Consider the following 11,922-nt stretch of genomic DNA (forward strand, 5'->3'; position numbering starts at 1 on the left):
AATCATCAACGGTAGACACCCTTTTCCACGGAATTGAATCGTCCCGTGCACACGACGGCCTGCCTCAACGCCGTGACTAGCATTGGTCAACATAGGCAGCTTCCTCCCTGGTACAGCAGAACATGTTTGCAGAGCCAGGTCTATTCTGCTGTTGTGCTACACGGGTACACAGCTAATACGTGCACGCGGCATGTCGTTGCAAATAAGCGTGGATTGGATTGTACTGGGGGAGCTCTTTTCCAAAAGTCCGAGCAACTCATCACGCAGGCATATGCCGTCCAGGCGTGCGTGCTCAACCCACCACAGTTGACATCGATCCATCAACTGCCTGGCCCATTGACTAGGTAGACTTGGAGTTCGATTGGCACCCAAAGTCCGAGCAACTCATCACGCAGGCATATGCCGTCCAGGCGTCCGTGCTCAACCCACCACAGTTGAACTACAATACGTGGCAGATTATTTTTTTTACAAAAATGCCAAACAAGATTTTTTTTAAAAGAAAATACTTTTTGAAAGGAAAACATTATTTGGGAAACTCAAAAAAGTTAAAAAAATGGAACAAAAAATTAAATACGAGAACATTTTTTGAAATAATCAACTAGTTATTGTAAACACAAAACATTTATAGAAAAAAATTAAGAAATTCAAAAAATGAATACATTTGAAAATTTAAAACTACTTTTACAAAATTCTAGCATTATTTTCATTTGCGAACTAATTTTGAAAAACATGAACCTTCAATATGTGAACAAAATTTGGAAAAACGATTTTTTAAAAAAAAATCGCAAACACTATTGAATTTTGAACAAAAAAATAAACATGAGAAGATTTTTTTTTCATATGTGAACAAATTTTGAAACCATTTTTTTTTCAAATTGTGAACAAATTTTCGAACTTCCTGAACAGCTTTGAATTTGTGAACAACATTTGGAACATTTTTTTGAAATTCACATACATTTTTGCATTTGCAAACAAAATTTGAACATGTGAACAGTTTTTGTATTTGTGAACAAATTTTGGAAATGGGAACTTTTTTTAAACAAAATATTTGTTGTTTTGTGAATAAAACATTAAAAGGTGAACAGTTTCTAAAACGACACGAACAATTTTTTAAAGCATGAATTTTTTTTAATGTTGAGAACAAATTTTGAAATGGAGAACAAATTTGGAAGCTCGAACAGTTTTTGAAAGCACGAACATTTTTTGAATGTTGAGAACAAATTTAGAAATGGAGAACAAATTTGGAAGCGCGAACAATTTTTGAATGTTGAGAACAAATTTTGAAATGGAGAACAAATTTGGAAGCGCGAATTTGAAATGGAGAACAATTTTGTAATGGGAAGATGTTTTGAAACTCTCAGACATAATTTGAAACGTGAACAAAAAGAAAATAAAAAGAGAAGAAAAAGGAATTGAAAGATGAAATAAAGAAACAGAAAAGCGAAGAAAGAAAAAGAAAAAACAGGAAAAACAACAAAGAAAAAGCAAACAGAAAAAACCAGTGAAAACCCGGTTCAAGAACCTTCTAGAAGGTTCCCAAAACCATTCAGGAACCCTCCAGAAGGTTCCCAAAACCGGAAGCTGTAGCGCCAGCGTTATCTCCTAATTGGGCCGGTCCATCCTGATCGCTAGTCGCTCGCCTCTCTGTGCGAAGCCTCGACAACTCGATGCAGCGAGCGTCCGTTAGGAAATTCCAGAAAGATGCCCGAACAAAGAAATGAGACACTCCAGAGCGGCTTTTGCAAGGGCAACTTAAATGGGCCGATCCAAACAGAAACATAATTTATCCGCTTGGGACGACTAGGCGGACACCAAAGTTTGGCCATGTGCACTGGCCCATAGATGCGCTCAATGCATCGGGTCACATTTCAGATTTTGACCAATTTGTGAATTAAAAATATATTCATTGCTACACCTAAAAAAATACATTACCATCAAACATAAGTCAGTACATTAATTTAACATAATAAGTAAAATATAAATCTAGTGGCCGTCCACGTTGTCCTCGTCGGTGAAGTCGATAAAGACCGAAGCCGGCCACGATACTACCGTAGACGCGGGCGGTGGCGTAGCGGGCGCCTCTTGCTGCTTCGGTTGCTGCTGCTCCGCGCCACCCTCATGGGTGTGCACGACACCCACACTGGCGTCCATGGGGCCGTGAACGTCCACGACCACCAGTGGCCGTGGCTCATACTCCGGCTCGGTTTGGGTGTGGCAACCTGCACTCCGGCTCGGTCACGGTAGTGGCAGCCAGGCCACATGGCGAACTCGTCGAGTTGGGGTCCGCGAGGGCCTTCTTATAGGCATCACCCTCCTCCTTGGCCACCTACTCCATCATCACTGGCCCGCAAGGCGGCTCCTACGCTGGAGCATGCGTGTAATGTGGATGCCCTGGAGCACAGGGCACTGGTGCGCCGAAGTACGATTGATGCCGCTCGTCGTGCTCGTCGGTGAACTGTAGGGTAACGCAACAGAAAACAATTTTTTTTCGTCCTATGCACCAACCCAGGACCACTATGAGGATGCACACAAGGTTAGATCTGATCCGAATCGGAGTGCAGTGGAAGAAGAATTGACGGAGATCGTTGATGCAAATTCCCAAAGTTAGGATATATGTACAACCTTCCAACCGCAATATTTTTTCTCGCGAACAAAGATCAAAAGTACGATCTCTCCACCTAGTTGCATGTATATGATGTCACCGATCCGGCGGCGCTTCGCCGCCCACAACTAATCACTACCGGAGAGTAAGCAGCCTTGCGACACAATGAAACTATTTCATGGAGTAGCTAGAGAGAGAAGACATATGATTGCATGCCATTGCTTGAGAGGTTAAGTGCTCAACTTTGTGTGTGAATTTTGGATGCCTGCCTCCTCTATTTATAGATGGAGAGGGGAGGGTGGGGTAGAAATAGGCAGCCAAAGCCCCCCCCCCCTAAATCCCCACCAAAAGATTACATCATATGTCTACCCTCACATTATATAACGGATCTAGGATATAAGTGCCAGTATGAGGTAGACTGTTTGGGAACGCAATATTTCAAAAAATTTACCTACGATCACGCAAGATCTATCTAGGTGATGCATAGCAACGAGTGGGGGGAGTGTGTCTACGTACCCTCGTAGACCGAAAGCGGAAGCGTTTAGTAACGCGGTTGATGTGGTCGAACGTCTTCGCGATCCAACCGATCCAAGCACCGAACGTACGACACCTCCGCGTTCAGCACACGTTAAGCTCGATGACGTCCCTCGATCTCTTGATCTAGTTGAGAGCGAGGGAGATTTCCGTCAGCACGGTGGCGTGACGACGGTGATGATGAAGTTACCGGCGCAGGGCTTCGCCTAAGCACTATGACAATATGACAGAGGTGTGTAATTGTGGAGGGGGCACCGCACACGGCTAAGAGAAGGCTTGGTGTCCCTTTGGGGTGCCCCCTCCCATGTATATAAAGGGGGGAGGAGAGGTGGCCGGCCCAAGGGGGGCGCGCCATGGGGGAGTCCTATTTGGACTCCCGGCCCAAGTAGGATTTGCCCCCTTTCCTATTCCCACTAGGAGAAGGAGGGAAAGAGAAGGAGAAGAGAAGGAAAGGCCCCCCCAACCCTAGTCCAATTCAGTTTGGGCTTGGGGGGCGCGTGCCTCCACCTAGCTGCCTCCTCCTCTCTCCACTAGGGCCCATGAAGGCTCATTAACTCCTCAGGGGGGGGAGAGGGGAGTCATGGACTAAGGGGTCTCGGGCGTCCGGCCTGTTAGCCATGGGCCGGACTGATGGGCTGTGAAGATATGATGACCCACAAGTATAGGGGATCTATCGTAGTCCTTTCGATAAGTAAGAGTGTCGAACCCAACGAGGAGAAGAAGGAAATGATAAGCGGTTTTCAACAAGGTATTCTCTGCAAGTACTGAAATAAGTGGTAACAGATAGTTTTGTGATAAGATAAATTGTAATGAGCAACAAGTAACGAAAGTAAATAAAGTGCAGCAAGGTGGCCCAATCCTTTTTGTAGCAAAGGACAAGCCGGAACAAACTCTTATAATAGGAAAAGTGCTCCCGAGGACACATGGGAATATTGTCAAGCTAGTTTTCATCACGTTCATATGATTCGCGTTTGATACTTTGATAATTTGATATGTGGGTGGACCGGTGCTTGGGTGCTGTTCTTACTTGAACAAGCATCCCACTTATGATTAACCTCTATTGCAAGTATCCGCAACTACAACAAAAGTATTAAGGTAAACCTAACCATAGCATGAAATATGTGGATCCAAATCAGCCCCTTACAAAGCAACGCGTAAACTAGGGTTTAAGCTTCTGTCACTCTAGCAACCCATCATCTACTTATTACTTTCCAATGCCTTCCTCTAGGCCCAAATAATGGTGAAGTGTTATGTAGTCGACGTTCACATAACACCACTAGAGGCTAGACAACATACATCTTATCAAAATATCAAACGAATACCAAATTCACATGACTACTAATAGCAAGACTTCTCCCGTGTCCTCAGTAACAAACGTAATTACTCACAAAGCATATTCATGTTCATAATCAGAGGGGTAATAATATGCATATAGGATCTTAACATATGATCTTCCACCAAATAAACCAACTAGCATCAACTACAAGGAGTAATCAACACTACTAGCAACCTACTAGCACCAATCCCGGACCTTGAGACAAGAATTGGATACAAGAGATGAACAAGGGTTTGGAGATGAGATGGTGCCGGTGAAGATGTTGATGGAGATTGTCCTCTCCCGATGAGAGGAGCGTTGGTGATGACGACGGTGATGATTTCCCCCTCCCGGAGGGAAGTATCCCCGGCAGAACAGCTCTGCCGGAGCTCTAGATTGGTTCCGCCAAGGTTCTGCCTCGTGGCGGCGGAGTCTCGTCCCAAAAAGTTCCTTCTGTTTTTTTCTCATCGAAAGACTTCATATAGCAGAAGATGGACATCGGAGACCCACCAGGGGGCCCACAAGGTAGGGGGCGCGCCCTAGGGGGGGCGCCCCCACCCTCGTGAGCAGGGTGTGGGCCCCCTGGCCTTCATCTTTGGTGAGGATTTTTCTATATTTATTTTAAGATGTTCCGTGGAGTTTCAGGTCTTTTGGAGTTGCGCAGAATAGGTCTCTAATATTTGCTCCTTTTCCAGTCCAGAATTCCAGCTGCCGGCATTCTCCCTCCTTATGTAAACCTTGTAAAATAAGAGAGAATAGCCATAAGTATTGTGACATAAAGTGAAATAACAGCCCATAATGCAATAAATATCGATATAAAAGCATGATGCAAAATGGATGTATCAACTCCCCCAAGCTTAGACCTCGCTTGTCCTCAAGCGAAAAGCCGATAACAATAAATATGTCCTCATGTTTAGAGGTAGAGGCGTCGATAAAAATAAAATACGGACATGAAGGCATCATGATTATTCTCATAACAACAACATATATAAATTTTGTCATATGATTACTTATGTTCAAGTGATGATCTATTCACAATGCAAAAGTATAAATCATAAACCTTATTGGGCTCCGACAAACTATAATCTCAGTCATTGAAGCAATTGCAATTTATCATAACATCGGAAAGAGTCTATGTCAGAGCTAAAAAGCAAGTCCACATATCAACTATCATTTAGTCCTTCATAATTGCTAACACTCACGCAATGCTTGTGGTTATGAAGTTTTAATCAGACACAGAGAAAGATAGGGGCTTATAGTTTTGCCCCACAACCTTTTACCTCAAGGGTAATGTCAACAATAATAATTCATGCTCCCCTACATCCAATTAGATATATATATATATATAACATGTTCTTTCCAACATGCTGAGCTTGCCAAAGGATAAAATGAAAAAGAAAAGGTGAAGATCACCATGACTCTTGCATAAGGTAGAAGATAATAATAAAGGATAGGCCCTTCGCAGAGGGAAGCAGAGGTTGCCATGCGCTTTTATGGTTGGATGCACAAAATCTCAATGTGAAAGAACGTCACTTTATATTGCCCCTTGTGATATGAACCTTTATTATGCAGTATGTCGCTTTTATTACTTCCACATCACAAGATCGTATAAAGCTTATTTCTCCCACACCAATCAATCATACATATTTAGAGCAATTTTTATTGCTTTGCACCGATGACAACTTACTTGAAGGATCTTACTCAATCCATAGGTATATATGGTGGACTCTCATGGCAAAACTGGTTTAAGGGTATTTGGAAGCACAAGTAGTATTTCTACTTGGTGCTAAGAATTTGGCTAGCATGAGGGGGAAAGGCAAGCTCAACAAGTTAGAGGATCCATGACAACATACTTTATCTCAGATATAAGAAAGACATAACTCATTATGTTGTCTTCGTTGTCCAACATCAACACTTTAGCATGTCATATTTTAATGAGTGCTCCCAATCATAAAAGATGTTAATGATAATATATCTATATGTGAAACCTCTCTTTCATTATTACTTCCTATTAATTGCAACGATGACCAAGGCTATGTCTGCCAACTCCCAACAACTTTTAATCATCATACTCTTTCTATGTGAAGTCATTACTCTCAATAAGATCAATATGAACTTTTTGTTTCTTTTTATTCTTTTTCTCTTTTCTTTTATTCACCCAAGATCATGGCAAAATAATCAAGCCCTTGACTCAACACTAATCTTTATTATATATAACTCACGGACTCGATTACATAGAGAGATCAAAAAGCAAAACTCAAAACTAGATCATGCCATAAACTTTATTCTACTAGATCAAGATACTACTAATAGGATCAAACTAGGAAAAAATGGTAAAGATAGGAGTTGTGATTGTGATACGATACAGGGGCACCTCCCCCAAGCTTGGCAGTTGCCAAGGGGAGTGCCATACCCATGTGATTATATCTCCTTCTTTATCGTCGGTGCAATATTCTTGGCGATGATTCCCCTCAGGATGCGGTTCTCCTCCTCGAGCTTATTGACTTGCTGTTTGAGGTCCATTATTTCCTTACGAAGATTTCCTGTGACAGCTAAAGCTTCTTGCACCCAAGGGTGTTGCATAGCTGCGGGAGAACAAGTGACACTCCTCTTCATATTTTCATAAGAAAGAAATCTAACATTAGAAGGGATAACCGAGTTTGGAATAGCTGAGCTTTGTAGTTCCCCCATCGTGAACCTAGCTCGGAGGCGAGAGGTGACTTCTTGATCCTCTATGGCATCTACTCTCATCAAGTGAGCCTCCATCTCTTCCTCCGTTGCTGGCCCAAAGTGGTCAGCGACGCTGTTTGCCCTTGGTTCCGGTGCCGGATTAGATACCCGGCTCTCCCCGATTGACTCTTGAGAAGACATCTTGCTCTAATCTGTAGCAGCAACAGCTCGAAACGAAAACAGAGGATATTTGCATGATACGGGAGTCAAAACCTTCGGGAGAATATATAATGAATTTTTACCGACCAAAATACGTATCATGCAAGAAAATGGAGTCCGGAAGGCACACGAGGTGCTCACGAGGTAGGGGGGAGTGCCTAGAGGGTAGGGCGCGCCCACCACCCTCGTGGGGCCCTCGTGTCCTTCCCGGACTGCTACTTATTTTTATATTTTTCCAAATATTCCAAAACAAAGAAATATTGCCTTAAAAATTGTTTTGGAGTCGGTTTACTTACCGTACCACATACCTATTCCTTTTCGGAGTCTGAAACGGTCTGGAAGGTGTCCCTTATGTATTCCTCCGGGGTTACGGTTTCAATAATATTGGTTTCAACATTTATGGGATTACCTGAGATATAATGTTTAATTCTTTGACCGTTTACCACCTTCGGATTTGTGCCTTCAAAGTTGTTGATTTTTATGGCACCAGAACGATAGACCTCTTCGATAACATAGGGGCCTTCCCATTTAGAGAGAAGTTTTCCTGCAAAAAATCTTAAACGAGAGTTGTATAGCAATATATAATCACCTACATTAAACTCACGCTTTTGTATCCTTTTGTCATGCCATCTTTTAACTTTTTCTTTAAACAACTTGGCATTTTCATAAGCTTGGGTTCTCCATTCATCAAGTGAGCTAATATCCAATAACCTCTTCTCACCGGCAAGTTTAAAATCATAGTTGAGCTCTTTAATAGCCCAATATGCCTTATGTTCCAGTTCGAGAGGTAAGTGGCATGATTTTCCATAAACCATTTTATACAGAGACATACCCATAGGATTTTTGTATGCAGTTCTATAAGCCCATAATGCATCATCAAGTTTCTTGGACCAATTCTTTCTAGACCTATTAACAGTCTTTTGCAAAATTAATTTGAGCTCTCTATTGCTCAACTCTACTTGACCACTAGACTGAGGGTGATAAGGAGATGCAATTCTATGATTAACATCATATTTAGCAAGCATTTTACGGAAAGCACCATGAATAAAGTGTGAACCACCATCAATCATTAAATATCTAGGGACTCCAAACCTCAGAAAAATAACTTCTTTAAGCATTTTAATAGAAGTGTTATGATCAGCACTACTAGTTGGAATAGCTTCTACCCACTTAGTAACATAATCAGCAGCAACTAAAATATGTGTATATCTATTAGAGGCAGGAAAAGGTCCCATATAATCAAAGCCCCAAACATCAAACGGTTCAATAACAAGAGAATAATTCATAGGCATTTCTTGACGTCTACTAATATTACCAATTCTTTGACATTCATCACAAGATAAGACAAACTTACGGGCATCCTTGAAGAGAGTAGGTGAGGGAGTCCTGGATTAGGGGGTGTCCGGATAGCCGGACTATACCTTTGGTCGGACTCCTGGACTATGAAGATACAAGATTGAAGACTTTGTCCCGTGTCCGAAAGGGACTTTCCTTGGTGTGGAAGGCAAGCTTGGCGATACAGATATGTAGATCTCCTACCATTGTAACCGACTCTGTGTAACCCTAGCCCTCTCCGGTGTCTATATAAACCGGAGGGTTTTAGTCCGTAGGACGAACAACAATCATACCATAGGCTAGCTTCTAGGGTTTAGCCTCCTTGATCTCGTGGTAGATCTACTCTTGTACTACCCATATCATCAATATTAATCAAGCAGGACGTAGGGTTTTACCTCCATCGAGAGGGCCCGAACCTGGGTAAAAACATCGTGTCCCCGGTCTCCTGTTACCATCCGCCTAGACACACAGTTCGGGACCCCCTACCCGAGATCCGCCGGTTTTGACACCGACATTGGTGCTTTCATTGAAAGTTCCTCTGTGTCGTCACTTTTAGGCCCGATGGCTCCTCCGATCATCAACAGCGATGCGATCCAGGGTGAGACCTTTCTCCCTGGACAGATCTTCGTATTCGGCGGCTTTGCACTGCGGGCCAATTCGCTTGGTCATCTAGAGCAGATCGAAAGCTACGCCCCTGGCCATCAAGTCAGATTTGGAAGTTTGAGCTACACGGCCGACCTCTACGGAGACTTGATCTTCGACGGATTCGAGCCGCAGCCGAGCACGCCGCACTGTCACGATGGGCATGATCTAGCTCTGCCGCCAAACAGTGCCCTGGAGGCCGCACCCGCATCAGCTCCGACCCTTAATTCGGAGCCAACTGCGCCAATCGAGGATGGGTGGTTGGACACTGCCTCGGGGGCTACAATCTCTCGGTGATCAAGCCGAACACCGGCCCTATTCTCTGCGAAGCTCGTGACTCCAAGGAGCCGGACTCCTCTCCAGACTCCGAGCCCTCCGCGCCCCTACCGATCGAAGCCGATTGGGCGCCGATCATGGAGTTCATCGCCGCGGACATCTTTCAGCACTCGCCCTTCGGCGATATTCTGAATTCACTAAAGTCTCTCTCTTTATCAGGAGAGCCCTGGCCGGACTATGGTCATCAAGGTTGGGATGCGGATGATGAATATATTCAAAGCCCACTCACCACCCACTTCGTAGCCACTGTCGATGATTTAACCGACATGCTCGACTTCGACTCCGAAGACATCGACGGTATGGACGCCGATGCAGGAGACGATCAAGAACCAGCGCCTATAGGGCACTAGAAAGCCACCTCGTCATATGATATATACATGGTGGACACCCCAAAAGAAGGAAATGGTGATGGAACAGCGGAGGATGACCCCTCCAAGAAGCAGCCTAAGCGCCGGCGTCAGCGGCGCCGCTCTAAATCCCGCCAAAGCAAAAACGGTGATTCCGGCACGGGAGATAATAACACCCCGGACAGTGCCGAAGATAACCACCTCCAGCAAGATTCATCACAGGAGGATGGAGAAGACAACCCTCATGAGAGAGCGGCAGACAGAGAGGTCGAGGACAATAATTATACGCCTCCCTCCGAAGATGAGGCAAGCCTCGACGACGACGAATTTGTCGTGCTGGAGGATCCCGTCGAACAAGAGCGTTTCAAACGCAGGCTTATGGCCACGGCGAGCAGCCTCAAGAAAAAACAGCAACAACTTAGAACTGATCAAGATTTGCTAGCCGACAGATGGACTGAAGTCCTTGCGGCCGAAGAGTATGAACTCGAACGCCCCTCCAAGAGCTACCCAAAGCGCAGGTTTCTACCCCGATTAGAGGAGGAAGCACCTAAACCTACATCACCAGCGCATGATGCGGCCGAATGGCCACCCCGTGGCCACGACAGAGAGGCCTCTCGGCCCTCCACTCAAGCCGCACCCCGACGCCACTCAAAAAATACCAAGGCATGGGAAAACGCGCCAGACCTATGAGATATATTGGAGGACAAGGCAAGGCAAACAAGATCGATCTACGGATCGCGTGGGCGCCCCACGGCACGAGACGGTAATCGTCACTCCGGATACAGTAAATCCGGCCGGGCCGAACACAGTAGACAAAGCTCGTTTGAGCTGCGTCGTGATATAGCCCAATACAGAGGCGCCGCACACCCACTATGATTCACAGATGAAGTAATGGATCATCAAATCCCCGAGGGTTTCAAACCTGTGAACATCGAATCATACGATGGCACAACAGATCCTGCGGTATGGATCGAGGACTATCTCCTTCATATCCACATGGCCCGCGGTGATGACCTACACGCCATCAAATACCTCCCACTCAAGCTTAAAGGACCAGCTCGGCATTGGCTTAAAAGCTTGCCAGTAGAATCAATTGGTTGTTGGGAGGACCTAGAAACCGCATTCCTCGACAATTTCCAGGGCACTTATGTGCGACCACCAGACGCCGATGACCTTAGCCACATAATTCAGCAGCCAGAGGAATCGGCCAGACAATTCTGGACACGGTTCCTAACCAAGAAAAATCAAATCGTCGACTGTCCGGACGCAGAGGACCTAGCAGCCTTCAAGCATAACATCCGCGACGAGTGGCTTGCACGACACCTAGGACAGGAAAAGCCGAAATCTATGGCAGCCCTCACGACACTTATGACCCGCTTTTGCGCGGGAGAAGACAGCTCGCTAGCTCGCAGCAATAACATGACCAAGAGCCCTGGTAATTCGGATACCAAGGACAGCAGTGGCAGGTCGCGTCGCAACAAGCAAAAGCGCCACATTAACGGCGACAATGCTGAGGATACGGCAGTTAATGCCGGATTCAGAGGCTCTAAACCCGGTCAGCGGAAAAAGCCATTCAAAAGAAATACTTCGGGCCCGTCCAGTTTGGACCGAATACTCGACCGCTCATGCCAGATACATGGCACCCCCGAAAAACCAGCCAATCACACCAACAGGGATTGTTGGGTGTTCAAGCAGGCAAGCAAGTTAAATGCCGAAAGCAGAGACAAGGGGCTGCATAGCGATGACGAGGAGGAGCCCCGGCCGCCGAACAACAGTGGACAGAAAGGTTTTCCCCCACAAGTGCGGACGGTGAACATGATATACGCAACCCACGTCCCCAAGAGGGAGCGGAAGCGTGCGCTAAGGGACATATACGCGATGGAGCCAGTCGCCCCAAAGTTTAACCCATGGTCTTCCTGCCC

This window comes from Triticum urartu, chromosome 2A, assembly GCF_056163025.1.
Source record: "Triticum urartu cultivar PI428250 chromosome 2A, HENAU_Tu73, whole genome shotgun sequence".
NCBI lineage: Eukaryota > Viridiplantae > Streptophyta > Magnoliopsida > Poales > Poaceae > Triticum > Triticum urartu.